The sequence below is a fragment of the Manis pentadactyla genome, chromosome 1, assembly GCF_030020395.1.
Source record: "Manis pentadactyla isolate mManPen7 chromosome 1, mManPen7.hap1, whole genome shotgun sequence".
Lineage (NCBI taxonomy): Eukaryota > Metazoa > Chordata > Mammalia > Pholidota > Manidae > Manis > Manis pentadactyla.
This window is the reverse complement of record NC_080019.1, coordinates 115,507,058-115,533,448: the sequence shown is the minus strand read 5'-3', so window position 1 is coordinate 115,533,448 and position 26,391 is coordinate 115,507,058. Positions and strand designations below refer to the sequence as shown.

Below are 26,391 nucleotides of genomic sequence, written 5' to 3'. Positions count from 1 at the left end.
CTAGTTTGGTTGTTTCTTTATCCAGATAAAGTGAAGCATAGAGGCATGATATCACGACCACTGATGACAAAAACAACAGCAATTCACAGTGTTATTCTAGAGGCATAAAGCTACTCCCAAGGAGACACCGCACCCACCAAGGAGGTGGCTCCGTACCTGTCAACAGAGCAGTGACAGGCTACCTGCTCTTGATGACTGTCACTGCTCTAAGAGTTGGCAGAGGCGGGGAACCATACAGTGTGTATAAAGATGAGCGGTCAAAGAGGCTTCCCTCCGCTCACCAAGAATACCAAATTCAATCTCAACCAGCAAAGGCAAAGAAATGGAGAGGCATGAGAACAAAGAGAAAGAAATCATCACCATGACTATATTAAAATATAACAAGAGGTGACTCTACCTTCAAGCAGAGCGTAGGAGGGTAAAGAGATGTAAATTTTTCCTGTGTCTGTATGCACACCCACACCTGGCCACTGCACAGTGAAGGAGCTGCTAAGTGGCAGCTGCCCCACTATCTCTGCCTCTGTCTCCTGCTCTCTGTTCCTCTCTCCCTGTCCAGATTTGGCTTAGGTACCCTCATGGGAGCTGTTTGCATCTTTTGATTCATGAGAAATTAAAGCCAGCATTTATTAAAAGGGGATGGAAAAAGAAATGAGGCAAAATTTTTAAACACTAGGAGTCAAATGGAAAAAGATATGGAAGAGCAGTGGGACAAGGATGCAGGTTGGAAGGTCACCCTTACCAGCCAGACCCTCTATGGGCAGGCTGCAGGTTGAGGAGACTGCAGCAGCCCCTGTACAAGGGCTCTTGAATCAGCCAGGATGCTTCCATCTGCCCTGCAGGCATGTTTCCCTGCCCTGAGAATTTCTCAGCCTCAAGAGGAGGAAGTGGTTTGTGCAAAATTAGTAGGCAAGTGTTGGAGACAGCAGCAGCTGTGCATTTGCCACAGCGCTGCCAATTTCTGGAAATTACCTTGGCTTTGTGCCAAGATGGATTCGGCACAGAGAAAAAGAGAAATGGAAGAGGTGATGTGGCCAAATGGCCCTTGGGTTCTTGTGTTTTTATTGTATAATTCAGTTTTCCCCATGTTGCTCATAAAGGATAACTTGACAGTAGCTCAGATTTTGAGTTTTATGTCATAAATATGAGTAAACCAGAGATTTTGGAAAATTTTGCCCCACAGATAGTTTTCAGTGTGACTAAAATCAAGTAAAATTTTAAATTAAGCATTATTGCTGAGATTTTTTGATTGATGCTGAGCTCTTCCCAAGCTGCCTTCTCTTTACTTGGCATTTTCTTGCCTTAAAATGAACATAATACAGCCATTTCAACCTTCTGGTCATTTCTCTAAATTTCATATAGCAGTATTTAGTACAAAAGAGATTTCTGCAATTAGGGCATTATTTCTATTTGAAAACTGGAATTAAGTTACTTCTGCATAGTAATAACATAAAATGATATTCCCAGGATAGAGGTCTGTCACTGAGATCTTGATTTGAACTTTAAAAAAATTAGGTAGCTATTTCTAATGGAGTTACAAAATTGTAAGTATGAGATTTAAAATCAGATTAAAAGAATGACCTACAATTGCCACTCTACTTCAACTTGATTTCTTAACTGTGAACTATCTACTGAAATTCCTATTTGAAAGGATAACAATAACCCTCACATCAACCAAACTGACCTATCTCATTCCATTTGCTTCATAACATTTCATTCAATAATCATGCATTCAAAAATACTGACTCAGCATCTACCATATGCCTATATTTTTTATTAAGATCATGAATGCTTAATAATGTTGAAGTAAACTAGAGTCAGCAAAAAATAAAGATTATAAAAAGGCAAATCCTCCATGGTGAAGAATTACTTTCTGAATACCGTACCTATAAGTATAACATGATTAAAGTTAAAATAAGTTCATAATGTAGGTTTTAAAATGAATGAAGATGCTTCATCTTCAGAGTTGTACACTATAAACTTAAAGAAATAGAAACTTGTGAGGCTTTAAGTATACCTTAAGTCAAAGGCTAAACATATTTCTTGACAAAAGGAATGATTTCTCCATAACCTTCACAAATCTTTAATAAAATGTACTGTTATAAGTACTAATATTTCAAAATTGAATTGACATTTTCTGACCTAGATCTGACTTTACATATGAAGAAGAAAATTAGTAACTAAATAAATTCCCTTAAAGTGACTTTAAAAGTAAATTATAGGCAAATATGTACACTTAAATATATAAATAAGTATAAAAATAATTATATAAGCATTCCAAGAAAATAGGAAAACAGACTTAAAAGGTCAACCAGTGGTTATCACTATTGTTCTTTTAAATTTTCTACATTTTCCCAAATTACCATTATTAGCATGCATTACTTCTTTAATCAGAAGTTTTCAATTCAAATCTTTGTTGCTTTAAACACATAAATTAATGAGCCAACTTTACTACACATGCACATATGAAAAATGATATGAAATGTTAAGGCCATTGTCAAGAAACCTAATTGTCAGTGTGTGCTTAGGCTTGCAAACAGGCTTAAGAATGATCATAAATTCAAAGCAAAGAGAAAAATGAATAAGAAACAGGTGACAATGACATCAAGTTGACAACTCTCACATTGTTTTTACCTTTCCTAATAGTAAGACTCATATTCAAGCTGGAAAAGGAAGAATAATAGTAACTAAGAGAAATGAAACTCAAGACAGATGAAGAGACAAGGACATTTTGATTATTTCCAAGTTTTGTTTTGATTATTTCCAAGATTTAAGGTCCATATGAATTACATGCTAAGGCACTTAAACTCTTGCACTTGGGGTCACAAAAAAACCTTGGATAAAGAATATCTTTATGAACTATGAGCAAGACAATTATTCATGGAAAAGTAGAAGAATGGAAAAATACCCTAATTAAAAGAAAAAGAAAAAGGAGAATTATAGAATATATAAAGCTCTGAACTTAAATTAGTCCCTGATACATGAAGTATACAGTAAACACTCAATAAATGCCAGTTCTTTTCTTCTTTTCCTTTTCAATTATTTCATGCTTTTCCCTTCTCTTTTTGGAAATCTATAACTCTCCTCAAGATAAATATTTCTGAAGAACAATTGAAATTACCTTAAAATTACTTAAAATAAAAATTATTTTTTAAAATTTGGGCTATAAATGTATACTTTAAAATTGCTTCCCAGTCAGTTCAGAACCTTCTATGTACTTCCTCATGCTGAGAGCAATATTGTTAAACTGAGGCACATGAAAGGAGGGCAAAGGGAAGACAAACTTTTCTTTAACTGAAAAATTGAGAGAAGGGGGATAGATCAATATACATAGAAACTGAGGCACGTTGAGCTTTTAACATTCATTTAAAATTATAAGTGAAAGCACAACAAATCAATAAACAGAGATACCAGTTCAAAAGGGCAAAAGAAAGTTCGAAAATAGGAGAGAAAAATCCCAAATATATGCAACTTCCTTTTCATATTCAATTTCCTTTCTCTTTAATGTAATTACAGCAGTCAATTTTACATTCCGGCTTTTAATTAAACAGAAAAAAATAGGAGGCTTTATATAGCAATAATATCTGGGAGAACAGTAATGCTATGCCATTTTATTTGGGAGAAAAAACTAATTCCCAAGGTTTTAACACTGCTATGTGAAATTAAATGGCGATTTTAATGTAATAAAATCCACATTTCCACATCACGCTATGTGCACACCAGGATGTTCTGCCTTGAAGGGACTGCCCAATTCTCCTGTTGCCTCACTCACCTTCTGGGCAACATGACTCTTGTTTTGAGACACCTTGCCTTCACTTGCCTCAGGAAGACCCTGTTCCCAGAACAAAATCTAAACCTTTTCTGGCGCTCCAGGCTTAGAGTGCTCTACAGTAGGAGCTTCTCACAAACTTACAAACATCATAAAGAAAATATTCTTAAATGATAAATTTTAACATTTATCTGTACTGAAATCCAGCAGCTCTAGATTCAAACCATCTGGGTCCTAATACTGATCCTGTCCCTGTGGAAGTTCCTTATCTTTGTGTGTCTCAGTTTCCACAATCAAAAACTGGGATAAGAAAACTATCTACCTCATAGGGTTGTAATAAGGCCTAAATGAGATAATATGTACAGGGGACTTACCATTATTACCTGGCACAGAGTAAGCACACAATATAAGTTTGCTATTTAAATTTAAATAAAACATTTTATTTTTAAGATAAGAGAGTACACTTTTTATTAATAATAATATCCACACTAAGGAGTAAGATCAAAGGAGAAGACGTACTTTATTTTTTTTTAATTTTATCCATTTCACAGTTAAATAGGCAAGAAGAGTTCATTCAAGACTGTTGATAGAGGACAAAAGGGGAAAGAGATTGAATTCAAATCCTCTGAAACAAAAAGCAGGAGGATTTTTTTTATTAAGGTATCATTGATATACAATCTTATAAAGGTTTCACATGAGCAACATTGTGGTTATTACATTCACCCATATTATCAAGTCACCCACACACACCCCATTGCAGTCACTGTCTATCAGCATAGTGAGATGCTATAGCATAACTACTTGTCTTCTCTGTGTTATACTGCCTTTCCCGTGACCCCCCTACATTACATATGTTAATCATAATGCCCCTTAAACCCCTTCTCCCTCCCTTCCCACCCACCCTCTCCATTCCCATCTCCTTCCCTTGGTAAGCACTAGTCCCTTCTTGGAGTCTGTGAGTCTGCTGCTGTTTTGTTTCTTCAGTTTTGCTTTGTTGTTATACTCCACAAACGAGGGAAGTCATTTGGTACTTGTCTTTCTCCATTAGGCTTATTTCACTGACCATAATACTCTCTAGTTCCACCCATGCTGTTGCAAATGGTAGGATTTGTTTTCTTCTTGTGGCTGAATAATTTACCATTGTATATATGTACCACATCTTCTTTACCTATTCATCTACTGATGGACACTTAGGTTGCTTCCATTTCTTGGCTATTGTAAATAGTGCTGCGATAAACATAGGGGTGCAAATGTCTTTTTCAAACTGGGCTGCTGCATCTTAGGATAAATTCCTAGGAGTGGAACTCCTGGGTCGAATGGTATTTCTATTTTTAGTTTTTTGAGGAACCTCCATACTGCTTTCCACAATGGTTGAACTAATTTACATTCCCACCAGCAGTGTAGGAGGGTTCCCCTTTCTCCATATCCTCACCAACATTTGTTGTTGCTTGTCTTTTGGATGGTGGCCATCCTAACTGGTGTGAGGTGGTATCTCATTGTGGTTTTAATTTGCATTTCTCTGATAATTAGTGATGTGGAGCATCTATTCATGTGCCTCTTGGCTATCTGAATTTCTTCTTTGGAGAAATGTCTGTTCAGATCCTCTGCCCATTTTTTAATCGGATTATTTGCTTTTTGTTTGTTGACGTGCATGAGCTCTTTATATAATTTGGATGTCAACCCCTTATTGGATATGTCATTTACGAATATATGCTCCCATACTGTAGGATGTCTTTTTGTTCTACTGATGGTGTCCTTTGCTGTACAGAAGCTTTTTAGTTTGATATAGTCCCACTTGTTCATTTTTGCTTTTGTTTCCCTTGCTGTGGAGATATGTTCATGGAGAAGTTCATGTTTATATTCAAGAGAGTTTTGCCTATGTTTTCTTCTAAGAGTTTTATGGTTTCATGACTTACATTCACGTCTTTGATCCATTTCAAGTTTACTTTTGTGTATGGAGTTAGACAGTAATCGCTTGTCTTTTTAAATCTGGGATCTTGTTTTCTTTGGGTAAATTCCTAAGAGTGGAATTCCTGGGTCAAATGGTATTTCTATTTTTAGATTTTTGAGGAACCTCCATATTGCTTCCCACAATGGTTGAACTAATTTACATTCCCACCGATGGTGTAGGAGGGTTCCCCTTTCTCCGCACCCTTGCCAGCATTTGTTGTTCTTTGTCTTTTGGATGGTGGCCATCCTAACTGGTGTACGGTGCTATCTTGTTGTGGTTTTAATTTGCATTTCCCTGATAATTAGTAATGTGGAGTATCTTTTCATGTGTTTGTTGACTATGTGAATTTCTTCTCTGGAGAAGTGTCTATTCAGATCCTCTGCCCATTTTTCAGTCAGGTTATTTGCTTTTTGGGTGTTGAGGTGTGTGAATTCTTTATATATTTTGGATGTTAACCCCTTATCAGATATGTCATTTATGAATATATTCTCCCAAACTGTAGGATGTTCTACTGACTGTGTCCTTTGTTGTACAGAAGCTGTTAGTTTGATGTAGTCCCATTTGTTCATTTTTGCTTTTGTTTCCCTTACCTGAGGATATGTATTCAGTAAAAAATTGCTCATGTTTATATTCAAGAGATTTTTGCCTATGTTTTCTTCTAAGAGTTTTGTGCTTTCACAACTTACATTCAGGTCTTTGATCCATTTTGAGTTTACTTTTGTATATGGAGTTAGACAATAATCCAGTTTCATCCTCTTACATGTAGCTGTCCAGTTTTGCCAACACCTGTTGTTGAAGAAGCTGTCATTTTCCCATTGTATATCCATGGCTCCTTTATCATATATTAATTGGCTGTATATGTTTGCATTTATATCAGGGCCCTCTATTCTGTTCCACTGGTCTATGGGCCTGCTTTTATGCCAGTACCAAATTATTTTGATTAAGGTGGCTTTGTAGTAGAGCTTGAATTTGGGTAGTGTAATCCCTCCTGCTTTGTTCTTCCTTCTCAGGATTGCTTTGGCTATTCAGGGTCTTTTGTGGTTCCACATGAATTTTAGAACAATTTGTTCCAGTTCGTTGAAGAATGCTGTTGGTATTTTGATAGGCATTGCATTGAATCTGTAGATTGCTTTAGGCAGGATGGCCATTTTGACAATATTAATTCTTCCTATCCATGAGCACAGGATGTGTTTCCATTTACTGGTAGCTTCTTTAATTTTTCTCATGAGTGTCTTGTAGTTTTCAGGGTATAGGTCTTTCACTTCCTTTGTTAGGTTTATTTCTAGGCATTTTATTCTTTTGATGCAATTATAAATGGATTTGCTTTCCTGATTTCTCTTTCTGCTAGTTCATCGTTAGTGTATAGGAATGCAACAGATTTCTGTGTATTAATTTTGTATCTTGCAACTTTGCTGAATTCAGTTATTAATTCTAGTAGTTTTGGGGTGGATTCTTTAGGGTTTTATGTACAATATCATGTCATCTGCAAACAATGACAGTTTAATTTCTTCCTTACCAATCTGGATACCTTTTATTTCTTTGCATTGCCTGATTGCCATGGATACAACCTCCAGTACTATGTTGAATAAAAGTGGTGAGAGTGGGCATCCTTGTCTTGTTCCTGGTCTTAGAGGAAAAGCTTTCAGCTTTTTGCTGTTAAGAATGATGTTTGCTGTGGGTTTGTCATGTATGGCCTTTATTATGTTGAGGTACTTGCCCTCTATACCCATTTTGTTGAGAGTTTTATCATGAATGGATGTTGACTTTTGCCAAATGCTTTTTCAGCATCTATGGAGATGATCATGTGGTTTTGTCCTTTTTGTTGATGTGGTGGATGATGTTGATGGATTTAAGAATATTGTACCATCCTTGCATCCCTGGAATAACCCCACTTGGTCATGGATTATCTTTTTGTTGCATTTTTGAATTTGTTCTGGTAAACGTTTTGTTGAGGATTTTTGCATCTTTGTTCACCAGGGATATTGGTCTGTAATTTTATTTCTTTGTGGTGTCTTTGCCTGGTTTTGGTATTAGAGTGATGTTGGCTTCATAGAATGAGTTTGGAAGTATTCCCTCTTCTACTTTTTGGAAAACTTTAAGGAGGATGGGTATTAGGTCTTCTCTAAATATTTGGTAAAATTCAGCAGTGAAGTCTTGTTCTTAGGTAGTTTTTTGATTACCAATTCAATTTCATTGCTGGTAATTTGTTCAGATTTTCTGTTTCTTCCTGCATCAGCATTGGAAGGTTGTATTTTTCTAGAAAGTTGTCCATTTCTTTTAGGTTATCCAATTTGTTAGCATATAATTTTTCATAGTATTTTCTAATAATTCTTTGTATTTCTGTGGTGTCCATAGTGATTTTTCCTTCTCATTTCTGATGCTGTTATTGTGTGTAGACTCTCTTTTTTTCTTGATAAGCCTTGCTAGGGGTTTATCTATTTTTTTTATTTTCTCAAAGAATCAGCTCCTTGTTTCATTGATTCTTCCTATTATTTTATTCTTTTCAACTTATTTATTTCTGCTCTGATCTTTATTATGTCTCTTCTTCTACTGACTTTGGGCCTCCTTTGTTCTTTTCATAGTTTCATTAATTTTGAGTTTAGACTGTTCACTGGGATTGTTTTTTTTTCTTGAGGTAAGCCTGTATTACTATATACTTTTCTCTTAGAACTGCCTTCCCTGCGTCCCACCAATTTTGGGGTGTTGAGTTGTTGTTTTCATTTGTCTCCATATAGTGTTTGATTTCTGTTTTTATTCAAACATTGACCCATGAATTATTTGGGAGCATGTTGTGAAGCCTCCATGTGTTTGTTGGCTTTTTGCTTTCTCTGTGTAGTTTATTTCTAGATACCTTGTTGTCTGAGAAGCTGGTTGGCACAATTTCAATCCTTCTGAATTTATTGAGGCTCTCTTTGTGTCCTAGTATGTGATCTATTCTGGAAAATATTCCATGTGCACTTGAGGAGAATCTGTATCCTGTTGCTTTTGGGTGGAGTGTTCTGTGGAGATCTGTTAGATCCATCTGTTCTAATGTGTTGTTCAGTGCCTCTGTCTCCCTACTTATTTTTTGTCTGGTTGATCTGTCCTTTGGAGTGAGTGGTGTGTTGAAGTCTCCTAAAACGAATGCACTGTATTCTATTTCCCCCTTTAATTCTGTATTTGTTTCACATAATTGGGTGCTTCAATGTTGGGTACATAGATATTTATAATGGTTATATCCTCTTGTTGGACTGACCCCTTTATCATTCTGTAATGTTTTCCTTTGTCTCTTGTTACTTTCTTTGTTTTGAAATAATTTCTGTCTGATACAAGTATTGCAACTCAAAGCAGGAGGATTTTTAAACTCTGGGGTAATATAATGGAAAATTCTTGGAGGGCTGTGGTGGGGGAGGGGAGGGAGGGAGGACTTTGGTCCCAGTGATTAGGCCATCTGTGAGAACATATACTTTAAAACACATTTGTCTTTGGTTATTTCAGGGATATAACCATGGAAAAAGACAACCTAAAAGTTGTCCCAAAGAATAGCTTTCTCCATTTTATAATGAAAAACCTCTTATTTCCAAGAGGTTAAGTTGAGCAGCTTAGTCCAGAAATAAGCAATGGCCTAGCCTGCAGGGTATGAAATTACTTTTCATTGGGCCCAGGCCCTTAGCCCACTCTGAGTACTTTTGTAGTTTCTCTGCCTTGTCAAGTTTGCAAAAAAAATTTTCTGGATGTGTTTAAAGATATATAGATGTTGGGAGATACAAACAGTTTTAATAATTATTTCTAATAAATATGTTATTAACACATATAGTAATTACACTCATTTACTGTCATGTATAGCTTTCTTTGTAGACTAGGTGTGTTTCTAAAAATAAAATAAGCAGAATCTGATTAGAGATTAATTTATATTCTAAATGTACTAGGGATTAAACTAAAGGAAATTTTTTATGCTGTATATAAACATTTTTCTGAATAAAGATTTTCTGAAGTCTGCGTAGACACACCTGTATGAAGAGCTGGCTGCAGAAGCTGGCACTATCACTGAAGTTGCTGTAGGACCCCCTGTATCAGCCTAGGTCCTGGCAAGAAATAGATGGCACTCAAATGGGGTAAATGGGGAGAGTTTAATAGGAGAATTCTTACAAAAGTAGGGGCAGGAAAAGCAACAGAAGTGGTGCTATGCCCCAGAGTTATAACAGCCAAGAGGCTCTTAACAGGAGGAGAAAGAATGATTACCAGAACCTGGAAAGCATAGCCATAGAAGAAGGTTGTCCACCAAGAGCTGTGGCCCTTAATGGAGGAATACAACCAATGTGGTATGACCTGATAGGGAGGGAGCAGGGGAAGTAGTACTGAACTCCAACCTCACTCTCCTCCTGCTTCCTGAGGTCCTGCAGGTGCCTCCCACTGGTCAAACTCAATAGAAAGTTAGAGGGCAAGAAGTCCATTGATGCAGTCCATAGAAGTCAACCTCTAGAGGCACAGAACAGGATGTTTTGAGGAGAGAAAGTGGATCTGATCCTAAGCACCCAATACTGGAGATCCTGCAATTCAAGGCAGAGACATACTGGCCAAAGCTGGAAATGCAACCTGCAAAGCTGAGCCCTGCTACTAAGAGGCCTACCTCTGGCTTCTGGATCTTTTGGTTTGGTGAGAAAATTCGAACTCCGGTGACAGTCATGGGCTCTATTGCAGTTGGATATCCACTGGGCAACTGTTCTTTCTACTTGGGCTAAACTAGAGGGAATATTTTTCCCTCTAGATATGTAAAATTCTATTTAGATCATCCATGAGTCTAAATACTATATGATATGTTCCCAAAAAACTTTCATCGGTGAAAAGTAAATGATATACATATTGTGATAAAATACTTATAGTGGAGGCAGCTTGCTATACATGGCTTCTGAAAAATGGGCATCCTCATAGGATTTATGTGAGTATTAAATGAGAAAATGGATGAAAGTGCTTCTTAAGTTGTGAAGTAGTATCCTGATGCTAGCTGTTGCTATTAAAATACATGCCAGCCATAGGGAGGTGGTGGACAATGTTCTGCTTGGTGAGAACTGGTTGGTTCTGCTGTCAGGAGCTTCTGTTCATGACTTTAAGCAAATGAGAGAGGAGGGAAAATACTTTGAATGAAATTATACTATGAAGGTTCTCTTTTCCCATTAAATTTACTGTCAGTATTTGGACTTTTGCTTGGACAGTAAAATGTAATTAAAGCAGAGATATGAATATATTCTGCCCTTATTTTATACTATATAACATTAAAACCAAATAACACATTGTCAGCTTGGTACAAGAGAGCTCCTGAAGAGCACTGGTACAGATTTCCAATGATATATTTGAAATTTCCCATAACATTGCAGATCCTACATCCGGTTCCTGGGCAAGTCCTCCGTGTGCTTGGCGGGCAAGAATTCATCAAGGGTCCTTCTGCCACCCTTGCATTGTTTTTTTTGTCTTGCTTAGGAATGAGAGAATCATAGACTGTTAGAATTGGAGGGAGCACGACTAGGTCATGGCTTCTATTTTTTAAGAGAAATAACTCACTCTCATTAGTCTGTAAATTCACTAGGAGTGGAACCCAAGTTTTTTATTTATCTCTGTACCTTGTCCCTTCCTCTCTCCCTCCTTATCTAGCCTCAGCACCTAGTAGAGGACTGATAGAACATGATAAACTTACTTTTGGGATGAAAGAACCTAATACACACACACACACACACACACACACACACACACACACACACACACACACAGAGCAATGACAAACAATACATTAATAATAACAGCTAACATTTACTGAGATTACTGCCAGTCACTCCTCTAAACACTTTTCCTGTACTAGTCTCTGTACTCCTCACATCAATCCTTTGAGAAGAGTACTGTTATTACCCCTGATAATGAGTGATAAAGATATTGGGGCACAGAGAGTTTAAATAACTCACCTACAGCTACTAATTAATAAATACAGGAGTTGAGCCCAGTTCCACTCCATTTCCAGAGCCTCAGCGTGAGTCAGAGGCCAAGCGCATGCCCTCAGTCATAATATTCTTCTGTCAATATTATAATGGGTGTCTATTTAATTAAGAAATGTTAAGTCAGCAAAACATGGACTAGACTAAAATCTTACCTCAAACTTACGTTCTATGTTTAGGATGTAAGGTAAAGTTCCTAGCAAGAAATAATAAGTGGAGAATTCTAAAATATGTCCACTGTCTGTAGGTTTTACTTCATTTTAACAATAAACCTCTCTAGCCACAGTGTCCAATCTAGTGGCTCCTAGTCATGTGTCTATTTAATTTAAAATTCATTAAAATAAAATAAAATAAAATAAAAAATTCAATTCCTCAGCTGCACTAGTTTGTTTCAATTGCTTCAAGGACCACATGTGCCTAGTGGCAATCATATTGGAGAGTGCAAAATAGAACATTTCCATCACCATAGAAAGTTCTATTAGACAGCAGTGTTTTATATGCATTATTCACATTATTAGAATTGTTTATAGTGAGATTTAATAAAGACTGTGGCTTTCCTTTGTACATGAGGATTTGCTAAATGCATAGATCTCTATTACTTCCTTTAAAATAACAGGTTTGCTACCAAATTTTAGTAATACCTGTGAATGAAATTGGTACAACTCATCCTAATTGATGATTCATCAGGATTAATGAAAAAAAATTTTTAAGGATTTTTCCAAGGAAACATAGCCAGGTGTCCAAAATCACCAGAAGAACCAAAGGAGTAATTTTCAAAGACCTAAGTAGTTTTAATAGTCTTTTGTAGATAATTTTAAAATTGAAATGGGATTACTGCTATTCTCATATTCACCCTTCCTTGAAGTTACCCATCATGGGAGGGCTGGTGGAGGGAGGAGTGAACAGGACCAGAAGTTTCTACCAAAATACCAACAGTTCTGGTCACTTCTCAAAGCCTGTATTACAGATAACCAGGCTAAAAACTCCAGGAGGAGCAAGGAACTCTAGACCTGGGTCCATAGTCCAATATTAATTGGGAACTAATTGAAAAGAATTGATTGCTCTAGACTTTTTTACATTTCTCCTTACTTAACATTGTTTTGCTCATAGTAGTAGTCCTGAGTTTTAATTTTTTAAGGTAATGATTCAGTCAAGATGATACCCTAGAAAACATATGACTAGAATGAACATTTTGGGCTTTACCAAAAGTAGAAATTTGAAATTGGCAACGATCAATCATTTTTTACCTGTCTCGTCACTGTTTTGGAATGTGAATTTGACTTTGTGCAAGAGAGCAATCCAAACCTATTATGTAATTATTCACTGGGGTAGTTTCCATTACTACTCACAACATATAGCTGAAATTAGTAGACTACTAAAGGATTCTTGGTAAGCCCCCTCTGCCCAAGATGAGGATGACAAGGAAGAACATCAATAAATATTAAATATTTATTCTAAATGTTAAAAAATAATAAACATACAATGGCCCCAGAAGATGACTGGTTAGCCAGAGATGGGTAAGATTCCTCAAGGGAGGAACAACCTAAGACAGGCACAGTCACAGGGGGGCCATCAGGTGAGAAATTGGGGATCAACAGAGGTGAGGCTTAGAACCTCACCCCCCCTGTTTTGAGAGAAATCTTCTGCATCCGTGGATGTTTTGTTGCCCTTGTCTAGCTTGGATTAATACTTAGTCTATAGGCACACACACCTGATCATCTACATTTGCCCTCTGACAGCACTAAATTATGTTTTCTACCTTTATCTTGCATCTACCTACCACTTCAGCATTTTATTAAAAATAATAATAATAATAATAATAAGGGAGAAATGTGGGATTCACATATAAATCAAGTATAAAAATCAAACGAATAATCATAATTGACCTGATTGTTTATAGTTCATGATGCGTGATCGAAACCGAAAGTTTCTGTGATGACTGCCCTTGCACTGTTCACCATGTAAGAACTTATTCACTATGTAAGAACTTGTTCACCATGTAAAAATTTGTTCATTATGCTTCAGAAGATTGGAGACTGTTGAGAATTAGGCTTGGGGTTGATTAATGATTGTGCATTGAGTCCCCTATACAGAATTTTATTGTTGTTAACAACCATATGATCAATAAATATGAGAGATGCCCTCTCAAAAAAAAAAAGTTGTAGATCAAGGGAAAATAGACAGCAAAGGAAGTCATAAGAATAACTAAATCAAGTACAAATAAAATCTCAGTAATCAGGGCTATTTGGGATGACTCAGAGGCAAATATTTTTGTACAACTTAAAACCCCTTAGCACACAATAAACCATTTCTTATATTGGAAAAAAACCCAGAAGTTCTGCTTTCATTTAAATTACTAAATATGAAATAGATTTAATACACATTTGTGTGTATATGCATATAAATGTCTATATATAAATATAAAACAATCAACTTTTTAAATAAACTTTTTATTTTGTTATTCACAACACTGTAGTCACATACAGCTGTAAGAAGTAATGCAAAGAGATCCCATGTACCTATTACCCAGTTTTTCCCAGTGGTAGCATCTTATGAAACTATATTAAAATATCACAACCAGGACACTGGTATTGATACTGAACTTATTCAGATGTCCCAGTTTTGCTTGTCCTCATGGGTATGTTTGTATGTGTGTATTTAGTTCTATGCATTTAATCACATAGGTAGTTTTGTGTATTTATAGCCAGTCAAGACACAGTAAGTCCATCACCAGAAGGATCCCTCACTGGCCTTGTATAACCATTCCCACTTCCCTACCTAATTTCTGTCAACCACTAACCAGTTAATTTAATTCTATAATTTTGTCATTTAAAGAATATTACATAAATGAAATCATACAGCATATAACCTTTGGGATTGGCTTTTTTCACTCAGTGTAATTCCCAGGAGATTCATCCAAGTTATTAAATTTTTCAATAGTTAAAAAAAAAAAAGATGCAGCTTGCATTCCTAAGGCAGGACCCATACATCCCTTGAATCATTTCAACTGCCTTGGACCCATCTCCAACTTCACTTCATTTTTCCTTAAGTTTACCACTCAGAATTATGCTCCAAATGTCCATGCCCCTTGGTTGTGAATTACAGGAGAGGATACTGTTTTCTATTTCATTGCTAGACCCCTTTCTGATGGTGCCCAATACAGTAGAGAGTTGGCCATAAGTAGTACATTGAGCAAATTTCATCAGTGAATAACCTGCCATTTTCTAGCACTGTACTGAATAGGACCAAGCCCAATATATTAAAAATAGTTATTTTCCCATGTTCACTATGTTTATGATGTGCTGTAATAGGAAAGCAATGGGATTTCAAGTTGGAAAGACCTTATTTTAATCCTACTTCTGCCACTTACCAGCTGTGAAGTCTTCCAACAAGTTATAGAAATATCTCATTTATACATTGGAGATAATACACCTTTTGGGGTTTTTGTAGATGCAAATAAAACTCACAGGCATCCTTTATTTATAAGAACCAATACATGGAAACAACCTATGTGACTATTGATGAATGAATGGATAAAGAAATGTGGTATATATACATGATGGAATATTACTCAGCCATATAAAAGAATAAAATCTTGCCATTTGTGACAACATGAAAGGATCTTGAGGGTATTAAGCTAAGTGAAATAAGTCAGACAGAAATATAAATACTGTATTTTTTAAATTTAAGTTGGAGTGTAACAAACCCCCTAAAACAGCTCATATATGCAGAAAACAGAGAACAGAACAGACTGGTAGTTACCAGAAGCAGGGTGAAGCGGGGTGGGTAAGGGTGTCAAAAGGCACAAACTTCCAGTTATAAAATAAATAAATCTTGGGGATGTAATGAACATCATGGTGACTAGAGTTAACAATACTGTCTTGTATATTTGAAAGTTGTTGAGACAGTAAATCTTGAAAGTTATCACAAGAAAAAAAATTTTTTGTAACTATATATGGTGATGGATGTTAACTAGACTTATTGTGGTGATCATTTCGAAAGGTATACTTTGTATACAAATATCAAAATCATCACGTTGCACACGTGAAACTAATATAATGTTATATATCAATTATACCTCAGTAATAAAAAGAATAATTTTAAAAATCCTGATAGGCATTTTACTGAGTGCTTACTATAACCAAGACCCTGAAATCTTCAAATGGCTTCTCTCTGTAGTCTTGGCATTTCTCACCCAAAATAAATTTAATTTCAACTGCAAAACAGGAATATTTCACTCTAAACTCACACTTCCTGTTTTTTTTCTAAGATTGTTAAGATTTCTAGTTAAATGTGGTAGATGGAACACAAACATTTTATCTCTGGTTCTCTCCCTCTCCATACCAAACCACACTATGATGCAAGTAGGGCAAATTAAAAAAAAATAGATACAGCATGCAACGACATGGATGAATCTTAAATGCGCTATGCTGAGAGACTAAAGCCAAACAAAAGGCTATATACTGTCTGACTGCATTCATATGAAACCCATTTATAGAAAAGATAAAACCACAAGGACAGAAAACAGAACAATGGTTAACAGGGCAGGGTTGGAGGAAAGGGGAGCGACTTGAGCTTTTCTTTCCCTAACTCCAGGACTGAGATCTAAAAAAGGCATTCTGAAGGCAAAGTTCCCAAGCTGTCCTGAGTAATGGTAGAATGGCCAGCACACATCAATAGCTTTCCAACAGGCTCCTTGGAAACTATCAATGTTCTAAGGACACTTATGCTTTTCCTTACACTTTCACTAGGATGCCTTTGATAAAGACAACGTCCCCTTGGCTATATAAGCTATAGCACACTGTTTTACAGTTATAATTTTCCATTTGTATCTACATTAGAATTAATTTTTTATTGAAATATTTTTATATCCTAGATAGAGATAACTTTGAGTGTTTCTAAATCAAAGTTAATAAGTGTGAATCTAGAGAATAAAATGAGGTAAGAATTTAGCAGTCAATGCTACATGTCCTTAGAATTAAAAGCCATCTCTAGATTTTTCCCACTCCAGAATCAGTACTGAGTTCAAGGTTGAGGTAAAGATCCAGGGTCTGGTGGCAGAAAATGGTTAAGGAAGGAGAAATCAGTTATATCCTGAGGGTTCACATATATCTGAGGGTTCACAGATATATACATATAAACTCATGTATCCTTTCCCTCATTTATGAGGGCAAATCAAAGTGCCCTCCCCATAAAATCCTTAGAATTTCTATTGTCCTATTATGATTTTCTTCCCTTTCCATGCATGCTTTCAATTTTAATTTGCAAACTTTATTTTACCTGTTAAGAATTTTGTGGGAATATACCCCACATCTCTTCTGGGATGATCCCACTCCACTATAATTCCCAACTTTCATTGGAAGGGTTTTTCCACAGATCCCTCTCTTATTCGCCCAGCAAAAAAAATAAGTAGATTAGTGAGAATGGGTTTTGCAATGGGGTTTCCATTCAACCTCACTGGACTGAAATGAACTGAGCACCAAAATGTAAAATATTAAAATAAAATGTTAAACACCTATGAGGGAAATAAATAATTAAATGCCATTAAATAGAGTCCTAATAGTCTACCTAATGGTCTTCTTCTCATAGGCACTGAAATGACAATAGAGCTAGGATTGTCCACCACTTACACAGGTTAACTAGACATAAACCCACTTAAACTATCTTGGACAATCCAGGTTTGGGGATTAGTGGCTTCTTCCTTTAGCCCACATATGTCTAAGCTCATGGGACAAAATCAAAGGCATGATTGGCTGTGCTCACAGAGAAGGGAAAGAGAAGTCTGATTATTTTTTAACTCAAGCATATTCATTAATCTGATTTGTTCTCTTTTTCCCCCTCTCTCTCCTTACAGCCTAAGCAGAATCAAGAGAAAAGGCACCTTTCACAATAGCTGGGATTTGGTTTGAGAGTCAAAGTAGTAGAACAAAAATGTACTTATCTTACTCCTAAATAGGTCTGGCTTTATTTCAAGCTCTTTCTTGACATGGCAGTATAATTTAATTAAAGGAAGGTACTACAAAAGGAAAAGTTGAGAACTAAATTGCTGGCTAGGGATGGCTAAACTGAGAGTCAAGTAGTACCTTAAGGCTTCCTGTTTCTCTGACTTCAAACTGTTTTGGGTAATTTTTCCTGACTACTCTGGGGCTCTCCAATCTTTTTGAACTATTCCACTACTGTACTCTCACTACTTTTACCCAAGGTCACTATATCTTAACGATTCTAGGGTGTCTCATCCCCAACGACAGGCCTCCTTTCATTAATTCTCTCTTGCACAAATGACTCTCAAAGTCACTCCTATTTTCAACAAGCTCAACTGCTGTCAACTGGTTGTTTTACTTTAGGGAATTGCAACCAAGTGCTTTAAACACACAGGTAATACTATAAAGGAACTAGAGTAGTCCTTCCACTTCACTCTGCTATGGTCTGAATGTTTGTGTCTCTCCCAAATCCACATGTTCAAATCCTAATCCCCAAAGGTAGGACCTTTGGGAGGCAATTAGATCATGAAGGTGGAGCCCTCATGTATGGGATTACTGCCCTTAGAAAAGGCTCCAGAGAGATCCCTTGCTCTTCTGCCATGTGAGAATACAACAAGAAGTCTGCAACCAGGAGACCTCTTGTCCAACCATGCTGGTACCCTGATCTCAGACTTTTCAGCCTCCAGAACTGTGAGCAATAAATTTCTGTTGTTAATAAGCTACACTGTCTGTGGTTTTTTGTTACTGCAGCCCAAACAGACTAAGACACTCACTCAGTAAATATGCACTGAGAATATGTCAGATGTTGTGTTACGGTGCCGTGGATAATGGAATAGACAGATCAGACAGTCCTGCCTCCAAAGAGTGTACAATCTTGGTGTCAGACAGGCAAGTGAATAACTAACTACAATGCAAGGCCAGATTCAGTGAGCCTCCGAGAGCTGAGAAGCCCTGGCATGGCAGGGGGTACAACAACTAATGCTGATGGAGACGATCAGCAACAACTTCACAGAGGAAGAAACATTCGAGCCACCAAGTGGACCCTGAAGGAAGAGTAAGAGACACCAGAGGAGGAAGGTGGTGGACAGGGAAGCAGGGGTGCTATTTGGAGGAAGCAGTCATTCTTGTCAAATAAAATTTCCTAAGGAAAAAAATGAGGACAAGAAAACAAATGGTTGTACAGCAAAGGACACCATCAGCAGAACAAAAAGGCATCCTACAGTATGGGAGAACGTATTTGTAAATGACATATCCAACAAGGGGTTAACATCCAAATATATAAAGAACTCACATGCCTTAACACCCAAAAAGCAAATAACCCTATTAAAAAATGGGTGGAGGACATGAACAGACACTTCTCCAAAGAAGAAATTCAGATGGCCAACAGGCACATGAAGAAGATGCTACACATCACTAATTATCAGGGAAATGCAAATTAAAACCACAGTGAGATATCACCTCACACCAGTTAGGATGGCCAACACAGAAAAGACTAGGAACAACAAATGCTGGCGAGGATGTGGAGAAAGGGGAACCCTCCTACACTGCTGGTGGGAATGTAAGCTAGTTCGACCATTGTGGAAAGCAGTTTGGAGGTTCCTCAAAAAACTAAAAATAGAAATACCATTTGACCCAGGAATTCCACTCCTAGGAATTTACCCTAAGAATGCAGGAGCCCAGTTTCAAAAAGACATATGTACCCCTATGTTTATCACAGCACTATCTACAATAGCCAAGAAATGGAAGCAACATAAGTGTCCATCAGTAGATGAATGGATAAAAAAGATGTGGTATATATACACAATGGAATATTATTCAGCCATAAGAAGAAAACAAATCCTACCCTTTGCAACAACATGGATGGAGCTAGAGGGTATTATGCTCAGTGAAATAAGCCAGGCTGAGAAAGACAAGTACCAAATGATTTCACTCATCTGTGGAGCATAAGAACAAAGCAAAAACTGAAGGAACAAAACAGCAGCAGACTCACAGAACCCAAGAATGGACTAACAGTTACCAAAAGGAAAGGGGCTGGGGAAGGTGGGTGGGAAGGGAGGGAGAAGGGGAATAAGGGGCATTACAATTAGCACACATAATTTAGGCAGATGGGGGGCACGGAGAAGGCAGTATAGTGCAGAGAAGACAAGTAGTGACTCTAAGCATCTTACTACTCTGATGGAGAGTGACTGTAATGGGGCATGTGGTACAGACTTGATAATAGGGGGAATCTAGTAAAACCACAGTGTTGCTCATGTGATTGTGTACTAATGACACCAAAAAAAAAAAAGGAAGAGAGAGAACAAATGGCCTTTTCCAGGAACAACAAGCAGTGTGGAATACCTGGCACATAAGGTGCATGGACAGCAGTGATGAACACAGCTGTAACTACAGCGTGATGTCACATCATGTGGATGCTAAGAAGTCTCTTTTCTCCAATCAGAAGAATGTGGCTTCATAAAAACCACTGCTCATTACTTATGCAATGGTTTGTTCAAGACCATAGTAATTGGAATAAGCAATATATGTAGTTTCTGAAACCATGCTATTACATTAAGTAATGTATACTACATACACCTTATTAGTGAAATAGCATTGCTTTGGGGCATAAAATTGAGGCAGTTTCCCTTAAGTCATTCATTGGCATAAACACATCCTTCAGAGCCACTTCCAGAAATCTAACAGTAGCCAGGAAGGAAAAAACATGCTGGCCTTGGAGCAAAAGGGGGCATGCCACAGGAAGTGTCCAACATGCTGAGAGGCACTAGCAGTACAAACACCACCTAAGGGCTTAGGACAATTTTATATATTGCTAATATAGGACTGGCTATAAAATTTGCAGGACTAGTGACAAAGTGAAAATGCAAGACCCTTTGTTCAAGAACTATTAAGAATTTCAAGATACGGGCAGCAGAGTATTAAATCAAGCACAGGTCACATCCCTGTGAAGCTGGCCTGATTGCCAACTCTTAACTATTAATGCTAATCCACTTAGTTTTCAAGGCTTTGTGTGTGTAAAGCATCTCTCACATTCAAGTGTGAACTTCTGCCACCAACTGACCCCCCAGATTTTATGTCACCCTACCAGTGTGCTTTCTTCTTTGCCTTCACTGGCAATGGTGACTATCAAAGAACCCTTCTTAGAGAAGTGCCAGCTCCTCCACCTGTGCTTATAATGCCATTCTTCTGCTTACTGAAAACGAATCTCTCTCTTCTTAATCTTCTGTGTTTAAAATTTACCCTCCTCATAAAGTCATCATTAATAGGAGGTAAAGTAATAAGTTCCTATCACTATTACATGCAGTATTTAATCTTAAGTGGAGGCAATACTTAGGCTACTATTTAGGCACCACTTAGGCAGCCTGTAAGTATAGCTGCTCTGCTACTGATAATACTGGTGATGGTGGCTGAGTGCCAAGGTACTGTGCTAAGCATTTTACAGTCCTGGAAATTATCAGTGGATGATCCCAGTGCTCTCTGATTTCCTTGTTCTTTATGTTTTAGTCCTATTCCTCAGCATATTAAGACTTTTGCCAAAGAAAAAGCAATGAAAGGAGGGGGAAAACACTCAGGTCAGACAATTCTGCTACTTGTTAATAGGGTTGGTAAGAAAAAAACTGATAATGACTTTTAAAAGCGGATCTAAATCTGCGGCATCTTGCTGCACTGATGGACAGTGACTGCATTGGGGTATGGGTGGGGACTTGATAATATGGGTAAATGTAGTAACCACAGTGTTTTTTCATGTGAAACCTTCATAAGAGTGTATACCAATCATACCTTAATAAAAAATTTAAAAACAAAATAGACCACACACACACACACACACAAAAGTGGATCTAAAACAATCACTTAATTACAGTTCCCACATTATCTGTGCATTTCACTTATTCTCCCCAATCATGAGTGAATAAATTGTTTAGTTTTGTATATCAAGAAATTGGCTATCTTAGGCAATAAAATCACAGAGAAGACACAGAGAGAGAATCATGCCTCTATGATTAGTACAACATACACAGAGCCTTAGTTGTCAGTAGCAAACCTGAAACAGATCATTTACTGTAACTGTGAATTCTACTCACTCAGCTCATATGTATATTATGCTGAGTCTTATACTTCATGCTGTGTCAAAAAGGTGCAATTTTCATATTACTAGTGTCCTATTAATTGCTGAAGAACCTCAGACAAGACCCTCCTGTGCCCCTGAACCTGTATTTGTTTCAAAGTGCTAAGTGAGGTTAATTTGTTTAGACTTCACCAATTTCAGAACAGCTGCAGATCTAAAGTCAGATACTCCCCGCTGGTCTGAATTTAAACTCTTTGGATTAGGTTACTCCTATTTACTTTAGCTACAGAGGAATTACTGTGGTCTACTAATGATGACCAAAGCATTTAGATGTAGCTGAAATCTGGCACACAGTTTATCTTTTTTTCTATTTTGCCTTTTTATTTTTGATTTTGAAGACTGTATATTAATCTCACATGAATATAAGGAGAAGGAAGGCTTTCCCTTTCTACACGCAGAAGATATATAGTACCTGAGGACATTCTGTCTCCTGAGCCACAGCTTAACAGCATTAGCAAAAGCAGTTCAGCCAGAGGGGAATTGAAAATTGGACAGCAGCTGAGTACAGTCTAATAATTTACACTGGGGAAAGCCCTTGGAATTCAGAGGCACATTGCCCAGCTGGAGAGACAAATCTAATCTCTGCTAATGATGTTCCTCCTTCTCTTTCCTATCAGGGCTGGGCTTTTTACACATGTGCACATAATTATATATGCACACTCAGTCCAGTGAAGCCAAACAACACAGAAGCCAGGGTTAAATTACACAGTGAGACTTCCAGGCATCATCTGGCTTCCACATGCTGTCCAATAAATGCTGTTCATGGTTTACATTGTGGAGCTGTTAAAGATCTTAAGAGTTCAAAAACATATACAGTTAAACACTAAAATTCAAAAGGGATAATACTATGGTTTTATTTGAGACTGAATATGATAAGTATGACTTCTTACATTGATTTAAACAAATACATACTAGGAGACAGACACATGGACTTTGCTCTCAAAAGGACTTGAGACTGTTGACAAAAATGCATATGGTACTATAGATAAATCAGTGAAGGTGAAAATAAGAAAAAACCAGTAGACAGAAATAATTTGTGTACTAAAAACTATTAAAGATGGTACAGATTTGGACCAGAGCTTTTTGTGGATCAGTTAAAGAGAAAGACACAATTATTCAAGTAAGAAAAGAACATACCAGTTGTCCAGGGGAAGCAGTTTATACTTGTACTAAGGCTTGAGAGGCCTTTCTTCCTCTGATCTGCACAAAATGAGGCAGATAAAAGAGCCTCAACGATACCCTCACAGCAAATGCAGTAGCATTTTTCCTAGGACGGTTTTTAGAGCCCATCTCCACATAAGGTAAGATTCTTAAGTATTCCAGAAAAGCAACACCTACAATAAAAAATTCCAAGTAAAATAGCAGTTAGAAAGTCTGATTTCATCCAGAAGGTCATCTGCTTCAAGAAATCTTCTCTGACCGTTATTTGTCACACTTGGGCTTTCGATAAAATAGAGCAACTATTCTTTATTCTCTGGCAGGAACCGGGCATGCAAATATTCTGGGTTTTCATGTAACAGGTAGACCAGATGCTTTAACAATCAACCAAGAAGAAGGAGCTGATACCCTCCTATGAAAATTCAGAATCTGACCAGAATCTGTGTCTCAAAACTTCATTTCCACACAGAAATAGTCCTAGAAAAATAAGCCGGACTGTGTGGTTGTTTATTTTTTATTTTATTTTATTTATTTTTTGGTTGTTTATTTTGTATTATAACACACAATGTTCTTCACATTCTGATGAAATTTTACTTTTTCAATGTTTTATAGCATCAATTATTTTAAAAAGAGGGAAGCATTTTAGTAGTTAATTCCTCTGGTGCTTTACTGAAGTAAATGGGAAGTGGTGGGGTGGTGAGTCACCATCTGGGGCTATAAATTATAATCCTGCCACACGGTAATGGGCAGAGGGCTGATCCATGGAGCCCCCCTAGGAGAAGCCATCTATCAGTGCAGCCATCCATAAAAGGGACTGAAGAAAGGGCAGCTCTCAGTCCAGACAAGGGACTCTGCTGTGGCAAGAGGATATAGCGCTGTCTGATTTTCAAAAGCAACTCTCAGAACTCCCAATCCCGTATCAAATTTCTGAATTCAAGAAATTACAGGGAAAATTCTCACACTTTAAATATTGACAATTAGAAGGAATTTAGGGCTCTAAAAGCTCTGGGGGAAAAAGTCCTCAAGTGAGAAAGACAAACAACAGGTCCAGAGCTGCTTCATCTATTCTTAATGAACTTGCAAATATGTCCAGAAAAGAAAAAGGTGACATTATTAACCATAGAATGAAAACTGCTAAGAAGTTAACCTAGCAAGAAGCGACACGATTTTGCATGCACGTGCATGCATAACCTTGCACAGGCCAAACAAGGTGTTCTACTGGCTGATTATTTTCTTCTGCCTCCTGCTACAAGCTAAAGGCTTAGCTGCCTTAGACTATTTCCTCCAAATCTGATAATTTCAAAGATGGCACAAGGTAAAAATAAATGACAGAAGACAGGAATGATTCTAATAAGAAGGAAACCAGTAGAGAGAATCAGGTTTATAAAAATAATAAAAAACTACAAGTTGAATAAAAAATTTAAAGGTAGGATTCTTTTTGAGATCTTACATTAAGCCTTGAAGAGCAGCTGAGATCATTCTTAGAAAGAGATTACAGGCCAGAAGTGCTAAAACAGCTGTTTCCTTTTGTTTGCTGCTTAAATACCTAAAGCTTAGACCTGTCACGTTTTTTAAGATATTCAGGGACTTTTACAGATGTCCTCCCACCAGTTCTCACTACAGCCATCTGAGAAAGGCACTCTTCAGATTTGCCACTGAAATCACAGGACTACACCGAAAATCTCCCATGTCTGTGAGGAAGGTGGTTGCTTATCAGATATTTTCTATTCGGCTTATTCACTGATTCAACAAACTTTTTGTTAATCACTGAGGGTGCTGGCTTTGTATCAAGCAATAAGAACGTTGCAGAGATGAACAAGACAGTGGATCCCTGCTCTGGAGGTGCTGAAAATTTTTAGAGGAGAAATATGTAAATAAATGATTACTATGTAACATAAGAAGCTCTCTAAGTGAGATGGTACACATTTTGGAAATACAGCGAAGGGGAAGTTGCTGTCCAGGATGAATGGGGTTGGGGAAGAAAGAATATCAGTCTGAGGAACAGGCATGCACAAATGCATGTGCGTGTGAAAGAAATCTCGCATTTACTTGGGGAGAGGGACAAGGGTCAGTGGGAATGGTGGGAAGTGAATGAATGAGAGACGTAGAAGATAGAGCTGAAGAGGAAGACTGGAGGACTTTTTTCTCCTGCTAGGGGGGTGGATGGAGGACAGTATGGAAAACTGCTACTAGAGTGAGAATGGAAAGAGCTGAGAGATACCCAGCTGACAGAAATGCTAGTTTATAGTGCCTGGCTGGCTGTGATGATGCTGAGAAAAGGTTTTCCAGTCGGTTGGAGGATGCTAGATGCTACCACTAATCAAGGCAGAAAATAGGTGCCAGCTAGGGAACTGCAGGGAGGAGGTAGCAAGTTAGGGTTTATATCTTCACACATACTCTTTGGCAAGGAAGTTGGAAATGGAATAAGGAAGTAACTAAACTCAAACTGGGACAAAGGGCTACAATATTGCTGGGGAGACAAATATGAGGGCAAAGTTCACATAATTATTACTAACATCAGGAGAGTTATAAATTTTATAGGCTCCCTTTAGCCTGGTTTCAGTATTATTCCTTTCTCAGGGGCTATGTTATCATTTTCCTTTGTCTCTTTAATGATCCTCCTGATTCTACTACCAAGCTCCCACAGACACACAAATGAACTCCCCCTATCCTTTCCTCAACCCAGGAGTGCTCTTGTCTTAAAAACCCTCTGTCTTCCCCAAACCCCTTTTAGATCTCTTCTAAAAAAATTAATAATGGCTAAAGGGTGCAACAGTGAACACAGATAACAAGCTACTATTATCATTTAAGGCCAAATCCACTTCCCATTAGTTTTTATACCTTTATTGTTTCATTCCTTCATTTAAACTTGTCTTCTGCATAGTATACTACTTCTGAGTTCTAATGTGGCACCACTGTTCCAAAGGCCTTATCAGAGAAGCCACTACTACCATGAATACTGGAGTGTATGTGCATAGACCTTGAGAGCTTAGGCCCCAGGAGAAAATGATTCTGAGAAAGAACAACTGCATGGGTATAAGAAGGAAGTTAGTACTGCAACTCAACAAACCTTTCCTGAGTGCCTGCTGCATGCCAGGTACTGTGCTGTGCTTCCCAGAAGTTACATGGGAGATAAAGGTGTCAAGATGGCATCTTCTTTACCTTTTGGTATGTTTTACCTATTTCATAATTTTAAAAAATGGTCCCTGCTTTTTAGAACTTGAGATCTAGTAGGGGAGATAGCCACAAACACAAATGAAGCCAGGCCATGATAAGTGCTCACAATAGAGGTACAAATTTCAGGGGGATAATAAAAAAATAATCAACTTTCTGCTTTGGGGAAACAAGCATCCAATCATTTGTCTTTACAAGGACATGAGACCATAAGTTTGTATTTTGGGAAGAAAATGTCTTTCTTGTTGATTCATCCAACAAGCCTTAAATAAATG

The 26,391-nt window shown here is 37.4% G+C and overlaps 1 protein-coding gene across 10 annotated transcripts in view; it reads right to left on the bottom strand.

Moving 5' to 3' along the window:
• MAP3K13 (mitogen-activated protein kinase kinase kinase 13) overlaps positions 1–26,391 on the bottom strand; it is a 171,341-nt gene that overhangs the window by 46,424 nt on the left and 98,526 nt on the right. For 3 of the 10 annotated variants that reach the window (XM_036933220.2, XM_036933219.2, XM_057500787.1), the window contains exon 2: positions 22,922–23,118. The exons of the other annotated variants lie outside the window; for them this stretch is intronic. The gene's annotated coding sequence lies outside the window, so the exon portion shown is untranslated. The remainder of the gene's footprint in view (positions 1–22,921; positions 23,119–26,391) is intronic. 10 annotated transcript variants of the gene reach the window in all.